At 40.7% G+C, this 14,912-nt stretch overlaps 1 protein-coding gene across 6 annotated transcripts in view; it reads right to left on the bottom strand.

The window, feature by feature from the left end:
• Positions 1 to 14,912, bottom strand: part of LOC126259640 (coiled-coil domain-containing protein 102A) — a 145,848-nt gene that overhangs the window by 23,908 nt on the left and 107,028 nt on the right. The window contains exon 9 of one of the 6 annotated variants that reach the window (XR_007546543.1): positions 10,733 to 10,847. The exons of 4 other annotated variants lie outside the window; for them this stretch is intronic. The gene's annotated coding sequence lies outside the window, so the exon portion shown is untranslated. Of the gene's footprint in view, positions 1 to 10,175; positions 10,268 to 10,732; positions 10,848 to 14,912 lie in introns of all 6 variants that reach the window. One more of the 6 variants, XR_007546542.1, reaches the window with a different exon arrangement.

Genomic DNA, 14,912 nt, shown 5'->3' with positions numbered 1-14,912 from the left:
GAATATAAGGGCACACAGAGATGACTTCATAGCCTGCCTTTATCTTGGTAGGAAGTGTTAACCGATCGAAAGTCAGGAACAATGTGCAAGTGGGCACCAAATCGGCAGCTTCCTTTTTCATAACTCTATGAGCAGCGGTAACGGCCTGATCCGATAGATAATTAGTTATTTCATCCTCCGTCAAACCATCCAACAGCCGGGTGTAGATAACTCCGCAGGACGAGTTAAGTGTCCTGTGAGCCTCCACTTTTAGAGGATATTCGTGGAGGATTTGGGCCTTGAGTAGTTTCCGGCCTGGAGAGCACTGTCAATTTCCAAAAGCAGAGTACCATTGCGGAGACGAGAGAATGACTTCAAAGGGCCGGCGATGCCATCCACGCCTTTCTGTATAACAAAGGGGTTAACAGTAGCAAAAGTCTGGTTTTTGTCCAAACATGAGACTACTAGAAATCGAGGCGCAACAGGAAGAGACATTGAGGCAGGAGCCTCATTCCACTTTCGTTTATGGAAAACACTTTGAGAAAGAGAAGGAAAATCAGTCATTGGGAAGAAGTCCCCCATAATCGCCAGCGTCTCTGATGGTGCGCTCCTTCCAGCAGAGGCTCTCCAAAGGGGGGTCCCCCGCCTTAGGTGATTGCCATCACCTTAAGTCACACCTCCCGAATGACAGATGGAGGTACCAATTGGCAGAGGAGGAAGGTAACAGCTCAGGAAATCACCCCTTCCTGGGCCTGGCCTGCACCAGGGGGTACGTGCGGGGCCTACATGCCAACTCGGGGCTGGTAATTACCCATTACCCAGTCTCCTGCAACGCGGCAAATGTGTGGGTGGCCGTCAAGCACACACCGGGAGGAGAAGAAGGAAAGGAGGAAAGAAAGAATGGCTTCAAATGCCACAGCAGAGGGAAAAGAGATCAGAACAAAGAAAGAGCAGAACAAGGGAAAAAAGGAACAAGGAAAGAATGGAACAGGGAACACTGAACAGGGAAAGAGCAAAACAAGGAAAGAGCAGGACAGGGAAAGGGCAGTACAGGGGAAGAGCAGTGCAGGGAGAGAGCAATACAGGAAAAGAGCAGTGCAGGGAGAGAGCAATACAGGAAAAGAGCAGTGCAGGGAGAGAGCAATACAGGAAAAGAGCAGTGCTGGGAATGAGTGATACAGGAAAAGAGCAGTGTAGGGAATGAGCGATACAGGAAAAGAGCAGTATAGGGAAAGAGCGATACAGGAAAAGAGCAGTATAGGGAAAGAGCGATACAGGGAAGGAACAGTATAGGGAAAGAGCAGTACAAGAGAGAAGAGTCCTACAAGTAAATCAACGCAAATGAGCTTCAAGAGCCCGTGGAGGCACGAGACATGTCCCAAGAGAGGGGAAAAGGACAGGAGAAGAGGAGACAAGCAGCACTGAAAGAGAAGTGGTGCTGCGAGGGCTGGGGCCCCGTGGTCGCCAAGCACATACTCACCAAAGAGCGGTGAGCCCCCTGTGGGGTCTGCAATGCCGAGGATGATTCCGAACTGTATGCCAGACTCTCATAATCAAGGCAGGGTTGTATCTGGGCTTTGTAAAGCTGCAGAAGAATAGTGCGATCAGCTCCCCAGCTGGTGTTCCTCAGGCAGCGGCCAGCACTTTTGCATAAGCTTGTGAAGATGGGGGAATCCATGCCAACCAAGAGTTGAAGATCAGTCCTAAAAAGTGATAAGCCTCCACCACATTGAGTTGTTGGTCATCAAGGTAAAGTTCTGGCTGTGGGTGAATGGTACGATGTCGACAGAAGTGCATGACACAAGTCTTGGCGGCGGAAAATCAAAAGCCATGGTTGAGGGCCCATGCCTGCACCTTTTGTATGGGGCCTTGCAGTCGATGTTCAGCGACACCCACACTAGAGGAGTAATAGTAGAGGTGAAAGTCATCAGCATACAAGGAGGGTGATACTGGGGACTCCACAACTGCTGCTAGACTATTGATGGCTACTGGAAAGTTAAGGACATTCAGTACAGAGCCCTGCAGGATCCCATTCTCTTCAGGAACCCATTCTCTTGGATATGGGGGATACTGTGGGAAGCACCAACTCAAACCTGGAATGTACGGTGCAACAGGAAGTTCTGGATAAAAATGGGAGCAGACTCTGGAGACCCCACTCACATAAGGTAGCAAGGCATCGCCATGTGATGTCATAAGCCTTTTGCAGGTCGAAGAAGACAGCTATAAGGTATTGATGTCAGGCCAAAGCTGTTCGAATGGTAGACTCCAAGTAAACCAGATTAGCAGTAGTGGAACAGCCTTGGTGAAAACCACCCTTGGATGGAACCACGAGACCCTGAGACTCAAGGAGCCAACAAAGCCACCAGCTCACCATGCATTCAAGCAACTTACAGAGAACACTGGGCTATAACTGTCATCTCTAGAGTGTGCTTATCCGATTTCAGTATTGGGACAATGATTCTTTCTTAACATTGCGATGGGCACTTGCCCTTGCCCCAGCTATGCTTAAAGATGGCAAGAATATGACACTGACAACTCGCTGGTAAGTGGTTGATCATTTAGTTGTGGATGCAGTCTGGCCCTGCGGCTGTATCAAAGCAGTGAGCGAGGACAATGATGAATCCCTACCCACTGAATGGAGCTTCTACGGCTCCAGGTGGTGTGTAGTAAAAGATAATTGCTTTCACTCCAACTGCTGTTTTAGGACATGGAAGGCAGGTTGATAATTCTCAGATGCTGACGCTTGAGCATAGTGCAGAGCAAAATGTTCGGCGACGGCATCTGGGTCAGTGTAGACAATGCTATTAAAGGTAATAACAGGTGCACCAGCAGGTGTCTGGTATCCACAGAGACGTCTTTTACTAGCCCAAACCTGTGAAAGAGAGGTACATGATCTGATGGTTGAAACATACCATTCCCAGCATTCTCGCTTCTGTCTTTTTGTTAGGTGGCGGATCCGGGCACAGAACCACTTAAAGGGCAATAAGGTACTCCATGCATGGGTGCTGCTTATGGCATTGGAGAGCCTGCCTACAACCTTGAATGGCCTCTGCGATTTCCGAGGACCACCAAGGTACTGTCTCTCACCAGAGTGGGCCTGAGAAACAAGGGATTGCTAAACCAATTGCCAAAAGAATGGCTGTAGTTGTACTCTGGACTGCCTCATCGATATCTACATGCAGAAGGGCGCCAAGGTCAAGAGTAGAAGCAAAAACATCCCAGTCAGCACTGTTGAGAGCCTATCTGGGCAGGCAGCCATGAGAGTGACACTGAGGAAGGGACAGGAAGATCGGAAAGTGGTCATTATCACACGGACCATCGTGGACCCTCCAGTGGATGGGTGTGAGAAGACAAGGGCTGCAAATGGAAAGGTCTATAGCCGAGAATGTCCCATATGCCACAATGAAGTATGTGGGTATACCAGGCATTCAAGAGGAAAATGTCAAGTTGTGCCGGTAAAATTTCGAGATCTTCGCTACAGCCAGTAATCAAGGTTCCATACCACAAAGAGTTATGGGCGTTGAAATCACCCAAGGTGAGGGTAGCTGAGAAACCAAAACAAACAGTATGTTCTGGGACACTGCACAATCAGGAGTAAGGTAAAGATTGCTGATAGTAAGATCCCAAAATGCCCATACCCAAACAGTCACAGCCTCCAAAGGTGTATTAAGAGGCACAAGTTGGCTACATAGAATGTCAACTACATATGGGCAAACTCCGACCAACACCCTATCGTAGGCAGAATGATTATTACAATATCTCCAGGGCTGAGGTCTGGATGACCAATTGCGGGAACAGGAGACGATAGTTTAGATGCCCGGGCAAGCTAAAAACATGGGCAGCATAAGCGGCCAGTAAATGTTGGCGCCTCAATCGCAGTGGAGGGACACCAGCCTCCACAAGTACGCTGTCCACAGGGCTGGTCCGGAAGGCACCAGTGGCCAGTCATATCCCGCTGTGTAGTATTTGGTCCAGCACCCGCAACGCAGATGGGAATGCTGAACCATAAGCCAGGCTCCCATAATCCAGACGGGACTGGGGGGGGGGTGATGATGTTGCTGTAGCATATAACATTATTTGACATTCTGGGTGCAACAGCTCATTTTTCTTCTTGGTCTCTCGGTGACTGAGTTTGTACAGAGTCTTGTATTTTTGTATTTTCTTTTCTCTTTGTAAAAGAGCACAGTCTGGTGAGCAGTGAGAATGGTGCTTTCCACAGTTGACACAGATTTGGGGGGGGGGGGGGGGGGGGCACAGAAAGCGTTTGCATGCAGCACTCATCTACAATCTCTACAGATGGAGCTGGCATTGCAATGCAAAGACATATGGCCAAATTTCAAGGACTTGAAGTACCGCAAGGGGGAGGGGGAATACAGTTTCACATCGCATCGGTATACTTTGACCGTTTCAGGCAATCAATCAGCATCAAAGGCCAAGATGAATGTACTGGTAGCAACCTTGTTGTCTTTTGACCACCTACGTACACGACGGACAAAGTGTACACCCCATCACTACTCCAGATTGGCGTGCAGCTCATCATCAGATTGTAAGAGAAGGTCTCTATGGAAAATGATGCCTTGAACTAAATTTAGACAGTTATGGGGAGTGACAGTCATCAGTATGTCACCCAGCTTGTCACAAGTGAGCAGTGACCATGGCTGGTTAGGAGATGCCATTTTGATCAGAACTGACCCACTTTTCATTTTAGAGATGGCTGCCACTTCACCAATCTTGTATTTGAAGTTCTCCACAAAGAACAAGGGATTTGTGGCCCAGAAGGAATCACCATGAGTCCTTGTGCAAATCAAGTATTGCAGGGAGTATTGCTCTGCTTGCTGCTTGGCCCTACATTTCTTGCATGGCATAGCCAGGGAAGAAAACATTTAGGGTCATATCTCTTTGCATGGAAAGGGGACTGTCCTTTCATTGAGACTGCTGTGGCCCTGTGGCCATCAGTGGGAGATAACTTCATCCACTTCATTTGCAACTGATCTGCCATGGTGTCACCCACTCCGAACTGGAGATCTCCCCATGGGTGCCACCCAGCCTCAGCAATGGTCACTAATCAATTGCTCAAAGTCCCTGTGCCCCAATCATGACAAGAAAATACTCCTTGGCATGCTTGGGGAGTTTTCAGCTTAGACACCAACAGTGCGATCCCTGCACAGTCAGGGGGCTACCATCGTGCAGGTACTTGATGAACATCATCAATGGGATGGCTACTATGCTGGGTATAGGGTCTATTCCTGCATTTAAGTGAAGGGTGCAAAGTTAGAAAGGCACAAAGGAGGAGCACACACCACATTGGCAGTCCTTCCCCGTATGATTCATACTTATGAAAATTGGTGGCAGGTTAAACCCAACAATGGAGACTAGATGTTTATTTGATGAAAAAGTGTAGAATACTCTAGAAATGGTAACTCAAGGGCCAATCATAAGCCAGGTCCAAGTAGGGTCAGCACCAAGAAAACCATCTGTTGGAGAAGCAGAGCGAGAAAGGAAGAGTGGAAGTATAAGTATGCAGCACAGACAAGAAGTAATGCTGCAAAGGCTGGGGCCCTGTGACAGCCAAACACATACTCACAAAAGAGTTGTGAGTCCTTGGGAGGACTTGCGAGTGGAACAGGAAAGGAAATGACTAGTAGTTGTACATGGTACCCTCCGCCATGCACTGTACAGTGCCTTGTGGAGTATGTATGTAGATGTAGATAGGTACCACACAAGAGGGACTTCAGGCAACATAGTTCAACTGACTGCGTTATGTAGCATTTTTATTTTTTCCTCTTGTCAGAAAGATAACTTAAAACTATTCATATAAAAATGCAAATTATGTTCATTATAGTAATCATTGTGGAGTTGTTTCCATTTCTGGTAACTTTTATTATGTAAATATATCATCAGGTTTATAATGCAGGATTAATAATATATAATCCAGTTCTTAGTAAGCCAAATACTTCAGCTTGATTTTTGAAGGAAAGTATTAGTTTCACAGTTTGTTATTAAAATCTCTTAGTTCTTTTGTATAATATAATATTCTTAATTTTATACCTCAAGAATCCATTCTTCATCCATCTTCAAATTTAACCACTTTTTGTAAACATAAACATACTTTTCTGGATTTTAGTAAAATCAAGCAAATATTACAGCATTATTGTGTTACATATCAAATTAGAGGACTTTTACAGTGACACCAGTTTTAGCTTCCTAGGATCAATAGTTTTGAAGCTACGGACATTTTTGTTTCATGGTACACACAGAAAAATGAGTCCTTTGACATTTGAAAAACAATTTATTTAAGCACTCGTGAGTCTAAAGCCCATAATTTAGTTCACTTAATGGGTATATAAAATAACAAACAATAATAAACAATCTGACTATGAGGTCCAAACTTTTGATTTATGGATATGGAATTATCACGATGTGAATAAACAGTATAGAATTATAAGTGAGCAAATGTATTTTCATTATACGTATTATCTTATCATTAATTATGGGAGATGGGTAAACTAAGAACTTTATCTAGGCTTCATTGTTGCCACAGTTTAGGATGGGGACAGTACGCTTGCAAATACTGAAGTGGTGACAGCAAGAAAATGGAAGTTAACTGTAAAATGTTGAGTAAAACTCAGACATAATGTTACACATTTCCTCTCACCACAATATAATCTGAATGGCCTCTGAGCATGCCAACTACTTCACAGTTTCCTTAGAAATGAAACAATGGAAAATCCAGGATGGAATGTAACAATATAATGGAAAAGATAGTTTCTACTCACCATAAAGCAGAGATGCCGAGTTGCAGAAAAGCACAACAAAAAGCCTGTCAGAAAGTTAGCTTACGGCCAACAAGGCCTTTGTCAAAAATAAACAAAAACACACGCACACACACACACACACACACACACACACACACACACACACACACACTGGCAGCTGCCAGGGACTGTTGTGTGTGTGTGTGTGTGTGTGTGTGTGTGACAAAGGCCTTGTTGGCGGAAAGTTAACTTTCCAACAGTCTTTTTGTTGTGCATTTCTGCAACTCAGCACCTCCGCTATATGGTGATTAGCAACTATCATTTTCATTATATTTACTTTGAAATGGATTTTTTGCAGTCTAGTGACCATCACTTGCTCATTTAGTACCGAAATAATGCTGATATTTTCACCATTTCAATCTCACTAATGTATGCAAGTCTCATGTTTCCTCGGCACTATGTCCCATGCTATCTCAGTAACCCTCAAAACTGAAGACTGCTTCAAAAATTACTTTAATGTGTTTCTCTCGTTTCACAATACCATTCCGACCCAGAATGCATCAGTCATGTTCTGCCCAAGAGCTAAGCTTTTCTTGACCTGGCTTGAAATGAGGTACAGCCTATTCAATATTCTCCATGTATTACTTTAGTAGTTTTTCACCACCCTCACAATCTCTGTATCATTGCAATGTTCTTGGCATTAAAACCACTGCCACCATGGAAATTGTCCTGTGCATCCACCAGCCACTATCTACTCCACTGTTATTCCTGTTGTATATGGCCGAAAGCAGTAACAAAATACATTTCATTATCCAACTGGCATGGAATCACTGTTTACAAATCCATTTTTGAATGGAGTGAAGAGTCAACAATTTTTTTTCCCCCTCCTACACAGCTGTACACTTCATAACTTTAACAGGAACCACTTGACTGCAACTCACAATCATCTCTTATATTGTTTGCTTTTCCTTTTCTTTCTCATTGTTCTCTTCAGAATTTGCTTCTTTTTTCCCAGCACTGTTTTGTCAACATATTCTCCTCCCATTCTCTCTTTCCTATGACATGTCATCTTAACCCTCTGCCACTCCCATTTTTTTGGGTCCACAAATCCCATATGATGATGACACTTCCTGGCAGATTACAACTGTGTGCCAGACCAAGATTCAAACTCGCGACTTTTGCCCTTTGTGGACAAGTGCCCTACCAACTGAGCTACCCAAGCACGGCTCACAACCCGTCCCGACAGCTTTAATTCTGCCAGTACCTTGTCTCCTACCTTCCAAACTTCACAGAAGCTCTCCTGCAAACCTTGCAGAGTGCTAGTCCTGCAAGTCTCGCAGGAGAGCTTCTGTGAAAATTGGAAGGTAGGAGACAAGGTACTTGCGGAATTAAAGTTGTGAGGACGGGTCGTGAGACAAGCTTGGTTAGCTCAGTTGATAGAGCACTTGCCCATGAAAGGCAAATTTCCCAAGTTCAAATCTCGATCCAGCACACAATTTTAATCTGCGAGGAAGTTTCATATCAGTGCACACTCCGCTGCAAAGTGAAAATTTCATTCTGGAAACATCCCATATGTTGATACTCATATGTTGTTACATTTCTGTTGACTTCCTTCCCAATCTGTCATGCTGTAACTTCATTATTTGTCCCAATTCTTTCTGTGTCTGTATCTAATAAATGATACAATCAACACTTTATAGTCAAAACTAATGTGAATATTTAATTACTGAAAAAAATTACCAAATCATTTTACTTGAAATATAAAACCCTAAAATACTCCTTGCTTATGGTAATCTTGTTACTTATGTGATAACAGAAGAACTTTGATTTTGCTCAACAAACAATTCACAAAGAACAGTCTTTTTTCAGTCTACAATCCAGTGTTTTTAATTTATCATGCTAGTATTAATGTGGTACCATCTTACAACAAACATGAACTACATAATAACCAGCACACCAGAGCATACAAAAAATATAATTCTTAATTAGAAAATAACACATGCAATCTGCAATACAGTGTTTTATTTCATCACCACTTTATTAGTTCAGTCAGATAATGAAGCAGTCAAAAACAGTGTGTGATATGATGTAGAACTCTAAATATCAAAGCAACCAAAAATATATGTCAACTGGACAATGGCACAAAGTGGGTAACACACATGCTGTACAAAAGAAAAGAAAACTAAAAACTTGAGTTAAAAATATTAAATTCAAGAGCTACTAGTGTTCACATCTCTACACTCTTTTTCAAAACATAAATACCAGCAAAGTAAATGGATTTTATTTACTAAATGCTGGAACAGACACTATGGCAAATGATTGTTGATCAATAAAATGTTCCTGGGGTTTCATAATCCATGTTCAGCTCAGTTTGACAGGAATAGGGACTAATGCAGTGCAGCACTGTTAAATGAATCATTCTAAAACATTCCTGAACTTATTCACGGAAAATCTAACATGATTTTTTGGTGTCTTTGAATGTCTCTCACAGTTTAACAGTTTATCCAATGTATTAGTTCAACAGGAGTACATAACCAGATTTCCCAAAAATAAGACAGACATATAACATTATTAATGACAAAGTCATTGAAAATGGAAGATCGTGGAATTTATGGATCACCACTGCAAAAAAGACAAGTTCAGAATTGAAGTCCTTCTCTAAAAATAAAAAAAAAATTAAAAAAAAGACGAAGGTTGAAGGAGATAAAGATTGAAAGTCTGCTGCCAACCAGTCTTTGGACTGAGTGTTAAAGCAGGGACCAGTAGAATACAAAATAAAATAAATGAACTGCCCAATGCATTACGAAAATATTACTGTTTAACATAGAAAGAATGTAGCCACTCTCTTGCAGTATACTTTGCATAAACCTATTATGGTGCAAAATATTTTGTTCTACAGGGCCATGATGAATTTCTGTTTGTTTTTGTGTTCAATCATCAACAACATAAACACATGATACTATAACATTTCATATGACTGACAAAGACATTTAAAGAAGTCGGCCCTCAAGATAAGCCAGCACCACAGCATACCAAAAGGAAGACGTCTGTTGTATGGATATGAGCATGCAGGAGTACTGTTTCTACCACAACCACAACTACCACCATCACAATGACCACCACCATTATCACCAACATTTGCTACAACAAACTAAGAAAAGCTTTCTTATTATTACAGATGATTCTGATTCTACTGAACAAGGAATGTAAAAAACTCAAAAGCTTGGGTTCAATAAACAAAACTATTTACTAAATTATTTACTGCTATTGTCACTTTCTTCTGTGAATTAATTGTGACTCCTCAACAATCCATGCCTACATCAGATACTCATAATATTAATCTGAAACAGTGTGCAGTGTTCTACAGTTAAGAAATTTAGATGAATAGAAACTGATTTTATAAATTATCACGCATCAAAAATGCATCAGCTAACAACTTACCAAGTAATCATTTAACAGAAGCTGGTAAGAAAGTAGTCCATTATGGTGCATCCCACATTTTTCACAGGAAAGTGACAGAGCTGGTATATTTACTGCCAACCAGAACATGAACTTGCATCAGAGAAATGAATTTGAAATGTGCTGTCATGCTACTCTGACAGACGGAAAACAACTACATGCACCCTGGACATGCCAGCAATAAAGCTAAAGCACATATAATATTTTTAATGCCGATCACACATCAGTCAGTCAAAACACTAAAAGCTCTAGAATACAAGAACGCTTTTCGGTGGATGTTATTTATATTTTGTTGGTAAAATGTTTATATTGTTCCACACTATAGCATACCTTTTAAGGCCCATATATCTAATATATTTTAGCATACTTACAAGGAACAGTAAAAATGCTACTAACATTTCTGAGATTTATAAGCAGTAACAAAAACACTGCCTTCCTAATACAGTAGAGACTTGCTTGGGGGGAAAATAAAAATCATCGCAGCTAAACAGCTGTCATTCAGAACATGTGACTACAAGCATGCAGTGTAATGACACTACCTGGCAACACACTCAGAGTGTGCCTACAGTGCTGTCGCCATAGAGGACCCTGCCAAGAGCTTCGCTGGCAGGGACAGCATGCTCTCAGGAGGTCTCCTCAAGACACAGGCTGTCTCTGAAAAATCCCACTCTCTTGCTTGGCTGCTGTACAAGATGAGTTAGCTTTCCCAAACCCTTATGAAGTTATAATTAAATTAACTCTACTGAATTTCAGTTTAATACCAAATTTCTGGTTACTGAGTTCATTTCGTACTGCTTGACACTCCACTCTTCCAGCAAAACAGAGTTTGCATGGTGCAACAGATCGCATTGACAAATATCATAAACAGTTCAAAGAATTTGTGCAGCTGATTCATTATGGATTAATTATTCTGTCTCAAAAAAATTAGATGTCAACATGACAAATAATATGAAAAAATATAATACGCTCTACAACTGAGTTTTGTACAAAGAATTTAAATATTTTCTTCTATTTAAAGTATTTAGCTACAAAGAAACAGATATCTATGAATTAGATAACTAGGCATATCGACATTTCTGTCTGTTCTTTCTCTTTGTAGAACATAATTTAAAGACTGGTCTTCTTCTGAAGATGGACAATTTATCAAAAGACAACTGACATTATCCACATCATTTAAATAACAACAAAGAAAACACATACTTCAGTATTCAATTATGGAGCATGATCATTTCATTCACTGTTTCAAACCGGCAAGGTAACCAGCAGTCTTTACAGAGCATAAATTGGAATTCTACCAACTAACTACAATGAGATATTAGGACACATTTATTATCCGGATACTATTACAATTGTAATCTGCTCTGCGGATCGAAGTATAAAATGATGGCTCCCTTAATGGGATCAGAGAACTTTAAAAGAAAAACAGGTAGATTTAAGTATAGTACGAATTAATGGAATACTGGGCAGAAAGAAAAGAACTTCTGGTCATGTGAGAACAGGGTTGCAAACTCAAAATAAAGTTGGGGTAAAACAGCACTAGCTGTAATAAAAATAAAGAAAATAGGAATGTTTATGAACTACTAAGAGCAACAAAGCCACAACCCTACAAAGTGCTAGAAATATAAATCTCAATTGCTCTGCAGATGATGAAGATACTGAGAAAATATATGATGAGGTAAAATAAATTATTCAGAGTAGTAAGAGAGATGAAATTTAATTTTTATGGAGGGTTTGGATTTTGACTCAGGGTATAGAAAGTGAAGGAAAACTAACAGGTCAAGGAATGGGAAAAGAATTGGAAATTTGTGGTAAGGACTATGGGACCAAACTGCTGAGGTCATTGGTCCCTAGGCTTACACACTACATAATCTAACTTAAACAACATGCATACCCATGCCTGAGGGAGGACTTGAACCTCCGATGGGAGAAGCCGCGAGAACCGTGACAAGGCGGCTCAGACCGCATGGCTACCCTGTGCGGCAAAGGAATGGGGCGGGGAGGGGAAGAGTAAAGAGAATGCCAACAGGCAGAACTCTGCACTGCACTGCACTGCACTGCACTGCACAATTTAGTCACTGCTAGTTCTTGGTTTAAGATTCATAAAAGATGGTTGTATACGTAGAATAAAAGATGGTTGTATACGTAGAAGATACATAAAGACACCAGCTTTCAGATAAATAATATAATTGGAGAGGAATTCTGCCTTATGCAAGACATCTTTGTAGTTTTGTAATCATCCAGACATGTTTCAGCACCTTTTGTGCTATATTCAGTGGGTTTGTTTATTTTCCTTTTGCAAAATTGTTACATGTTAACCATAGAGAAACTTTTGGTACAAAATATTTACATTCATAAAATGAGCAACTGTTCTCAAATGTTTTTACATTGGTTTGCATACAGTACAGAGCTGAGATGTGTATAACTGAGTTGCGGCATTCTATGTTGTTTATTTATGATATGTCTAAAGTTTCTAGTTTTATAGTACATTTGGAAATAAAGTGGATGTATGCATTTGTTCCTGTACCTCAGATGGGTCTATTGGACATTTATGCTAGTAGCTTTACGTGTACTATACCATCTACAGCTTGTCATCTGCAAACAGAAAAATGGTATTTTATTTTTCTATTTATTACCCCTTTCCAAAAGAGAATCACTATTTAAACTGTTTTTTCATGTTACTTATAATTTTGTTTATGCTGTGGTGTTGTTACTTTTTGCGTAGAGATAACACAGTTCTTTCTTTTGTTTTTGTCATTACCCATTGATTTAATACGATTTCTTGCCAAGCACAGAGTTTTCAACACCTTTACGTGTTGTTGTGATTGTGTAGTGTTCATTTGTCTTTGCTTGTTTGGGATGTAGTGTGCAGATTTGAAGTGTTGCCGTTTTTTGGTATTTAGTTAGTGTAGTGTAGAGTAGCGTAGTGTAGAGTGTGTGTGTGTGTGTGTGTGTGTGTGTGTGTGTGTGTGTGTGTGTTTGTTTTTCCAAGATAAGGAGGGAGGGAGGGAAGTAAGGAGAGTTTTGGATAGGCATGTATTTTTTTAGAAGCTGATCATATGTATTTTTGGGGTAGGTGTAACATTATTACACAAATAGTAGTTGCCAGTCACCATATAGTGGAGATGCTGAGACACAGATAGGCATAACAAAAAAGACTGTCAAAAAATGACTTTAGCCAACAAGGCCTTTGTCAGAAATAGACAAAACACACACACACACACACACACACACACACACACACACACACACTCTTTGTAGTGACTTGAGAATTTCGGTGTAAATTCTAGAGACACTCGGCCTTCCACCGCCTCGAACACCAGATATTTTAAAAGTAAGTAAGAGAGCGGAAATGTATCTACTGTGCCACCGGTTTCTGTGTGCAGGTTGGAAGTTTGTAATGAGAACACGATAAGCAGGGCAGTCGAACAACGCCGACAAGTGTTTGCCGCAAGAGCCACAGACGCTGTGTGAGAGGACACGGAATAATTAAACCATTAGAACATGCAAATGAAACTCTCATATACAGGACCACAGTCTCTGTCAGGACTGTGGTCATATGTGTGTGAGTTGTGTTTACGTTTGTGTGTGTGTGTGTGTGTGTGTGTGTGTGTGTGTGTGTGTGTGCTTCCCGTTTTTGTATTTTGTTGTTTATTTTATCTACAGTATTTGTCTCACACACATTCTCCAGTGCAATTTGTTTTGTTGTGATCAGATCTTCTACATAATCAAGTATGTTCAGTCTATGTAGTAAATATTTGCAGCTGGCTTTTTAATGAGTTATGGGATGACTGGACTGGTTATGAATGATGGTGCTGGCAGTTGTAGGTTTTCTATAAATTGTAGACTCATATTGTTGTTTCTCTTGTGAATGGTGAGATCTAAGAAACTGAGTTTTTCATTCATTTGTGTTTCAGTGGTGAACTATATTTGTTATTTGTGGTGGATGGTGTTTACGTCCTCACAAAGATAATGATTTTTTTTTTTTTTTTAATCTGCATATCTGTACCAATATTTTATTTTGTACTGCTTCACTATTGTTTTACTATTTCATCAAAGATCTGATTTTCTATCTGATGGATGAAAATTTCAGGTAGGAGGCCACTGATTGGGGATACCATAGGTAGCCATTCTTGTTGAGAGTAAATTTGTTGTTGAATCTGAAGTAGTTTTGCTCTGTGATGAGCTTGAGTACAGCTGATATTTCTTGTATGTTTGTTGTTGGTGTGTTTCCTTGTAGCTAGAGATTTCTTTCCATTATGTAATGGTTTCTTCTGTTGGAATGTGTGTGTACATGGAATTTATGTCAAGTGAAATTAATGTTGCTGTGTTTGGTATGTTTTCATTTTTTTAAAAAAAATTATTCTATTAAGTCACTTGAGTTTCTTCAGACTACTGTTTTCAGCATGTTTCTATATTGTCTGTAGCGGTGTGTGTGTGTGTGTTTGGTTGGCTAAGTAGTAGTTCATGCTTTGGTAAAGTCAATCACAGGGCTATATGTGTACCTTGTTTGTAATTTTAGGCAATGATTTTAGAATGGGGGCCTTGGGATTTTTCTATATCATTCTTTTAATCTGTGTGTGTCTGAAAATTGTTTCTATGTTTTTCAGGGTTTTCTGTAAGCTTCGTTGATATCAGTTTGTTCGATCACTTGTTAATTATGTGATAGTGTTGCTTTGGATGGACTCTACTGTTCTGTCAATGTAATCCTTTGCTTTCATG

The sequence above is a fragment of the Schistocerca nitens genome, chromosome 5, assembly GCF_023898315.1.
Source record: "Schistocerca nitens isolate TAMUIC-IGC-003100 chromosome 5, iqSchNite1.1, whole genome shotgun sequence".
Taxonomy (NCBI): domain Eukaryota; kingdom Metazoa; phylum Arthropoda; class Insecta; order Orthoptera; family Acrididae; genus Schistocerca; species Schistocerca nitens.
The sequence above is the reverse complement of the archived record's forward strand: the minus strand, read 5'-3'. Positions and strand labels throughout refer to the sequence as shown.